The following is an 8,026-nucleotide window of genomic DNA, read 5'->3' as shown; positions in this document are numbered from 1 at the left end:
GGTTGCAACAATTTTGGCTGATGATTTTAGAAAGAGAGTGTCCAGATTGTCTAGCCCAGCTGATTTGTAGGGGTCCCGATTTTGCAGCTATTTCAGAACATCAGCTATCTGGATTTTGGTGAAGGAGAAATGGGGGAGGCTTGAGCGAGTTGCTGTGGAGTGTGCAGGACTGTTGACCAGGGTAGGGATGGCCAGATTGAAAGCATGGCCAGTTGTAGAAAAATGCTTCTTGAAATTCTCAATTATAATGGATTTATCAGCGGTGACAGTGTTTCCTAAAATCAGTGGGCAGCTGGGAGGAGATGCTCTTCTTCTCCATGGACGTTACAGTGTCTCAGAACTTTTTGGAGTTTGTGCTGCAGGAAGCAAATTTCTGTTTGAAAAAGCTAGCCTTAGCTTTCCTAACTGCCTGTGTATATTGGTTCCTAATTTCCCTGAAAAGTTGCATATTGCGGGGGCTATTCCATGCTAATCCCCTACGCCGCAGGATGTTTTTGTGCTGGTCAAGGGCAGTCAATCTGGAGTAAATTCTATTCCTGATTCTACATTTTTGGAATGCTTATTTAAGATGGTGAGGAAAGCACTTTTATAGAATAACCAGGCATCTTCTACTGACGGAATGAGGTCAATATCCTTCCAGGATACTCGGGCCAGGTCATTTAGAAATGCCTGCTCGCTGAAGTGTTTTCGGGAGCGCTTAACAGTGATGAGGGGTGTTCATTTGACCGCAGACCCATTAAGTACGCAGGCAATGAGGCAGTGATCCTGGTTGAAGACAGCAGAGGTGTATTTGGAGGGCAGGTTGGTTTGGATGATATGAAATTATGCAGAAGTCCAAGTAATTCCGAAGGGTTCACATTATTTTTCTTGTCACTGTAAATTCAATTTGTGCTTCACTTGATTTGGATAATCCCAAATCACATCTACAGATTGTTACTAGAATTATTAATTATTAATTAATTGTTAAGCTAAATAGTATATGAACATGTTTTTAAATAACATACAATTCTTAGACTGTTAAACTGTACATTACAAACATTTTTGGGGTGTTTTTTTAATGGAAAGTTTTCTTAACATTCTCGGGACAATGTAGGAACACTACTTTAAATAGAATCATGAGGAAACCTGTTGGAAACGTTCTGCTGAAGTACGGAAATTACCACAGAAGTTTGTTTCTTTATGTTCTCTGAACTATTTGAGAAAATTCCCAATGTCAAACCAGTTGGAGAACGTTCCTACAACATGACCAAACATTTTAATTAATTAAATATGTTTGACCTGTTAGGCAACTTTCCGTTAAAGTAATGAAATACCCCCCAATAAATAATGTTTTTTTTTGCTTGTTGTGAAATTCCTTAAAATGTGCTAAGGATGTTCCAAAGCCTAGCAACTATCCTGCACCATTCCTAGAAAGTTGTGGGAAGGTTGTAAAATAACCATAGGACAACCACACTCTCGCTCTAAGAAACAAGTGGTTTTAGCGGCCATGTCCTCGGAGAAAGAGTTCCCATCTTACCGTGTATAACATGTATAACATGTCAAAATGTTCTCCGTTAGGTTTGTCCTTTACATCCTGGGGATAAAGGACCAAGGAGGAAAACATCCATTAACAGCTTCTATCTCAAGGCCATCAGACTGTTAAACAGCCACCAATAACATTGAGTGGCTGCTGCCAACACACTGACACTGACTCAACTCCAGCCACTTTAATAATGGGAATTGATGGGAAAGGATGTAAATATATCACTAGCCACTTTAAACAATGCTACCTAATATAATGTTTACATACCCTATATTATTCATCTCATATGTATACGTATATACTGTACTCTATATCATCGACTGCATCCTTATGTAATACATGTATCACTAGCCACTTTAACTATGCCACTTTGTTTACATACTCATCTCATATGTATATACTGTACTCGATACCATTTACTGTATCTTGCCTATGCTGCTCTGTACCATCACTCATTCATATATCTTTATGTACATATTCTTTATCCCCTTACACTGTGTATAAGACAGTAGTTTTGGAATTGTTAGTTAGATTACTTGTTGGTTATTACTGCATTGTCGGAACTAGAAGCACAAGCATTTCGCTACACTCGCATTAACATCTGCTAACCATGTGTATGTGACAAATAAAATGTGATTTTATTAGATTTTTACATTTGTCAACAATCGTTCTGTGATGGTATTGCATGACTTCGTTTGTTGCTGCAACAAGTCTGTGTGATGAGTTGTTGAATTATTTTCGATAACATCAGAGGACAGTTGTGTTCTCTTGTTCTAATGTTTTTTTTATTTTTATTAGGGGGACGAAATATGTCAAATTCGCAATCAACGGGTTACACGTCACAGTTTTGACTTGTTCTAATATGAGACCATGTTGAGGGATTCGAGTGTTGCCTCATGTTTGTGACTACTTTTGGGTGCTAGTGCCCTATCTTGTGTGTTTTAGTGTATTTCTCTGTGCAGCTCTCTTCTCTGTTTTCTGCCTCTAAAAGAAAGTCTAAGAGAGAGACAGAGAGAGAGAAGCTGCACCGCTAACGAGCAAGGCTTTGAGTGTGGTCTCCTTTCACCACAGCCACAGCCTCAGATGATGGGAGGAGAGGGGAGGGGGGGCGGGGGACAGAGGGGTTGGATAGAGACTCTGGGTGAAGGAGGCGGGAGGCAGAGGAAGGTAGGGAGAGACAGAGACACACAGCGTGGCTGGGGAAAGCTGTGTGTGTGTGTGTGTGTGTGTGTGTGTGTGTGTGTGTGTGCAGAAACAATGGCCCTCTCAGATTACATCTCTCTGTGCGAGCGCCGGATAGGACAAGGGGGAGGGGGGGGGAGACTCTCCCACTGCCGACCCCTCCCGCTCGCCTTGCTAGTCTCCCTGGCGTCTGATTGGTTTAGGCTGGGTATATATTTACACCACGGGTTTATCAAGCCTCACCACAACTTTCAAACTGTCCAGTCCTGGAGGATAGCAGAGGAGAAACACGCACACCACGCTCTTTTACAAGAGGTTCTGGAAAACCGAGAGAGAAAGAGAGAGAGAGAAAGAGAGAGAGAAGGACAGAAAGAGAGAGAGAAGGAGAGAAAGAGAGAGAGAAGGAGAGAAAGAGAGAGAGAAGGAGAGAGAAAGAGAGAGAGAAGGAGAGAAAGAGAGAGAGGAGAGAAAGAGTCGCGGAAACTTTAGGACTTCTCGGTTTCTACTGAACCGTCCCACACCCTTCAGAGGTCAATGCTTTGCTTTGGGCATTCTGCTTGTCTTACCTCCGTCTCTTTCAGTTTCTCTGAACACTGTTGCTTTCTAAAACCTTTAGCCTTTTCCTCGTTGTCTGTGTCGAGAAACACAAAAGAACACAGACAGAAGTTAACACAACAACAACAACAACTAAACAGGAGTTTGTTTAAGCTGGAATGAATATATCTGAGTCTAGTTACTATCGTGAGGCCAGTTCTCCACCAGGCCGGGACGGAGCCGGGGGGCATCCATGGGTCTCTTCCCCCAGCCCAGGCTCTGATCGTGGGCTAGGACCCTTCGACCAGACCCCCTTTATGGAGGATCTGGAGATCGTGGCTCTGCTGGGGGCCGCACAGAGGCCAGGATAGGGGCTGGAGCTGAACCAGGGACAGGGGCAGGAAGCCCTGACTCGACCCACCCAGAAGCACCTTCCCTGGGCAGCGTTGAGGGGAAAGCAGGGGGTGAGTCAAGGATCCGTCGGCCAATGAACGCCTTCATGGTTTGGGCTAAAGACGAGAGGAAACGACTGGCCGTTCAGAACCCAGACCTCCACAATGCTGTCCTCAGCAAGATGCTGGGTAAGATATGACACACACACACACACTCACACACCACACACCACACATACACACACACACACACACACACACACACACACACACACACACACACACACACACACACACACACACACACACACACACACACACACACACACACACACACACACACACACACACACACAGTATTCTGGATGTTTTTTAGACTCATGACTGTGTGAAATATTAAAGCATGTTTTTCTGTGGTGTTCTTAGGATGGTTTATGGGGTTGTGAATGTCCACAAACCACAATGAATCAGTGAAATCAACTCTGTTGGTAGGACTTTAGTTACTGTTGGTACTACATCTTGCTCAAGCCAAAACCACATGTAAAATGGTTTCATTGCTCAATATGTGCAGTACTGCTTAAAAAATACACATAGTTTTTCCCTGAGAGTAAAGAAGTTGATTTTTGAGTTAAGTTTGGCTTTCATTATGCAACAGCATCACTTAGCATCTACAATATTTTAAAAAATAAAAGAAATACTCAACCCAGAATAAGTTTTAGAGCTGCACAGATTATGTTTATGCAATTTATACACTAGGGGTTTGTGGTATATGGCCAATATACCACGGTCAAGGACTGTTCTTAGGCACGACACAACGCGGAGTCCCTGGACACAGCCCTTAGCTGTTGTATATTGGCCATATACCACAAACCCCCTAGGAGCCTTATTGCTATTATAAACTGATTTACCAACGTAATTAGAGCAGTATAAATAAATGTTTTGTCAAACCTGTGGTATACGGCCTGATATACCACAGCTGTCAGCCAATCAGCATTCAGGGTTCGAACCACCCAGTTTATGGTTGGATGTCCACAACTGATCTTAGCTAAATGTATGATGCCAATCATGTTGATAACGTTGGTAATGTTGATTATATGATGCTGATTGTGCTACCGCTGGTAATAATTGTATTGTTGACAACAATGTATATATATATATATATATATGTGTGTGTGTGTTATTATCTTTAGGCCAGTCATGGAAGGCCCTGACTACTCTGGACAAGCGTCCCTTCGTTGAGGAGGCCGAGAGACTCCGCCTCCAACACCTGACGGACCACCCCAACTACAAGTACCGCCCCCGTCGCAAGAAACAGGCCAAAAAGCTCAAACGGGTGGAACCGGGGCTACTGCTCCACAGCCTAGCCCAGGGAGGGTCAGGGGTTCCTGGGGTAGTGGAGGGCTATGGACACCCTCTGAACGGTTATGGACATCCTCATCCACACCACCTTCTGCCTCCACTAGGCCACTTCAGGGACCTCCACACTGGGGACACACTGAGCTACGGACTGCCCACACCGGAGATGTCCCCTCTGGATTTGATGGAGGAGGGGGGTGGGGACGGAGGGGTGTTCTTTCCCCCTCACATGCAGGAGGACGTGGAGCTACATGGAACCTGGAGTAACTACCCCCATCACCACCACTATAACAGCCATCGCCATGACACCCATAGCCATCCTCACAGCCACAGTCAGGGTCATAGTCAGGGTCAGGGTCATGGTCAGGGTCAGGGGCATAGTCAGGGTCAGGGTCAGGGTCAGGGTCAGGGGCAAAGTCAGGGTCAGGGTCATGGTCAGGGTCAGGGGCATAGTCAGGGTCAGGGGCAAAGTCAGGGTCATAGTCAGGGTCATAGTCAGGGTCAGGGGCAAAGTCAGGGTCATAGTCAGGGTCAGGGGCAAAGTCAGGGTCATAGTCAGGGTCAGGGTCATAGTCAGGGTCAGGGTCAGGGTCATGGTCAGGGTCAGGGTCATAGTCATAGTCAGGGTCAGGGGCAAAGTCAGGGTCACAGTCAGGGTCATAGTCAGGGTCATAGTCACGGTCAGGGGCAAAGGGGTCATAATCACCATCTTAACCAGAGCCAGAGGGGCTCCCTGCTCTGTCGTCCTCCCCAGGAGAAAGGCCTCAGCCAGGTTGCAGAGCCTACGAACTCTCCCAGTCCTTACTCTTACCCCCAGGGCTCCTCGATAAGCCTGTCTGAGCCAGTCAATCCCCACCAGTCCACCAGTAGTTCCTCTGTCTCCTCTGTGTCCTCTGGTTACTATAGTTACCTGTACAATAACGCTGGACCAGACACCCCCCAGGCCTCTCACCTGGGGCAGCTCTCTCCCCTCCCGAATCCTCCTCTTCCTCGCTGGTCCCCACCTCCAACCCTAAACCTCAGGCCCTGGACTCCATAGATCAGACTGGGTCCAACCACGTAGGCCTGACGTCAGTAGAGTTCTGGACAGAAGTGGACCGCAATGAGTTTGACCAGTACCTCAGTGCTAACCGGACTCGCATGGAGGGGTATGGGAGTAACCTCATTCCCGTTTCTAAATCCATGGAGGGGTATGGTAGTGTCCCCGTGTCGAAAGCTCTGGAGGGGTATACCAACGCACCCCTCTCTAAACCACCAGGGAGGATCTGTGAGGAGAGCCAGAGTAGTCCTCTCATCTCTGCTCTCGCTGATGCTAGTAGTGCTGTCTACTACGGTACCTGTATCACTGGGTAGACACCTTCCTGACTGCTGTTAGTCATTGGCTGTGTGCCAGAGTCTGGTATGGTCGTGGGCAGCCTACGAGACCTGTTGGTAAAATACAGTATGTTTAACATACTGTAATACTGGAGTGGGACTTGGTGTAATTTGCACTATGGAATAGACCACAAAAGTGCAAACACTAAATTAAGTACACCTAAAAAGAACATGTACAAAGAAAATTCATTTTTGAAAGCATTGGATTGATGTACTTGACCCTGGTCTGCAGTTGACCTTTAAGGACTTTCGGGGTAGGATTACTACAATGCATTATGGTCTACAACAGACCACGGCAGACCACTAAAGACTACTGAGCTCTGCTACTTACTGTCCAGACAGGCAGAACAATTATAATGATAAACTTTTCATTTTTTGTTATTGCCATTTTGTTTATACAGTATTCCTTATTTCATGTTGTTTGTTTTATTTGTGTAGATTTTTATTGAAATATTTTGATGAAAAACTGTTTTATTTGCACTGGGTCACAAACATACGTATAGGAAGACCACAATGTTCCAAATCTTTCTAATGCGATATATATTTTACAAATGAAAGACTAGGATTATTGTTTCTGTACAATGTGAATTTATGAGGTCTGCAATGTTAGGAGACTAGGAGACTTTGTTTTTCAATTTTTGTTTGTTTTTAAGGTTTTAATTTGTTTTATTTACATCAAAACACTTGTTTATATTTTCATTTCCGTCACCACACATAAAAAAGGGGAATCTGGGATTTAGGATGTCCATTTTAGGACATTTACATTAATGATACATAGCCGGTTGACCACTTTCTTGTTGTTTGAATCCCAGAATGCCTCTTAAAGAACCACGTTGGTAAAAAGGTAAAAACTACTTTTGGTTAAAAGAAAAACATTTTATTTTTTGTTATTTTTTTAAAGTTAGGAATAAAACAAACACAACAGCTCTGCACTTAAATCAATAGCATTATTTCAAGGAGTGTTTCATTGTAAATACAACACTGCGTTGACACATAGACATTTTTTTCTCAATGTTATACTTCGGTTGTTGTTTCTTTATTTGAAGAGGGCTTTTTGTTAAATGAATATATTGCGTTTTAAATAATTTTTACAAAAAATAAATAAAGTTATTTCTAAGGATTTTTGATTTCCTGTTCTTCAGTTAGGTTCAGATTTCACATTTTAGTTCCGGTGTTATTTTTAGGTTATTCAAGTCTAGTATACATTAGGCATGCTTGTGGTAGTATTTTTAGGTTATTCTAGTCTACATTAGACATGCTAGTGGTGATAATTCACTTCAATCTAATCAGAGTGTTTTGTGGTTGACACAACATGTTGTTGTCACTTTGAATCTCAGACAGACAGACAGACAGACAGACAGACAGACAGACAGACAGACAGACAGACAGACAGACAGAGACAGACAGACAGACACAGACAGACAGACAGACAGACAGACAGACAGACAGACAGACAGACAGACAGACAGACAGACAGACAGACAGACAGACAGAGACAGAGACAGAGACAGACAGACAGACAGACAGACAGACAGACAGACAGACAGACAGACAGACAGACAGACAGACAGTATATTACTTTGGCGCATGAACCTGTTTTTCCCCCAAATCGCTGACTGAACGAAAACAATTCTAACAAGAATGAAACAACAGAACGCAAACGGCT

The 8,026-nt window shown here is 43.9% G+C and overlaps 1 pseudogene; it reads left to right on the top strand.

Moving 5' to 3' along the window:
• Nucleotides 1–2,963: 2,963 nt before the first annotated feature.
• Nucleotides 2,964–7,480, top strand: LOC135503865 (transcription factor SOX-7-like; annotated as a pseudogene).
• The last annotated feature ends 546 nt before the right edge of the window (nt 7,481–8,026 follow it).

The sequence above is a fragment of the Oncorhynchus masou genome, chromosome 18 (assembly GCF_036934945.1).
Source record: "Oncorhynchus masou masou isolate Uvic2021 chromosome 18, UVic_Omas_1.1, whole genome shotgun sequence".
NCBI classification, from domain to species: Eukaryota; Metazoa; Chordata; class Actinopteri; order Salmoniformes; family Salmonidae; genus Oncorhynchus; species Oncorhynchus masou.
Note: the sequence above shows the minus strand (reverse complement) of the source record. Positions and strands in the feature narration are given on the sequence as shown.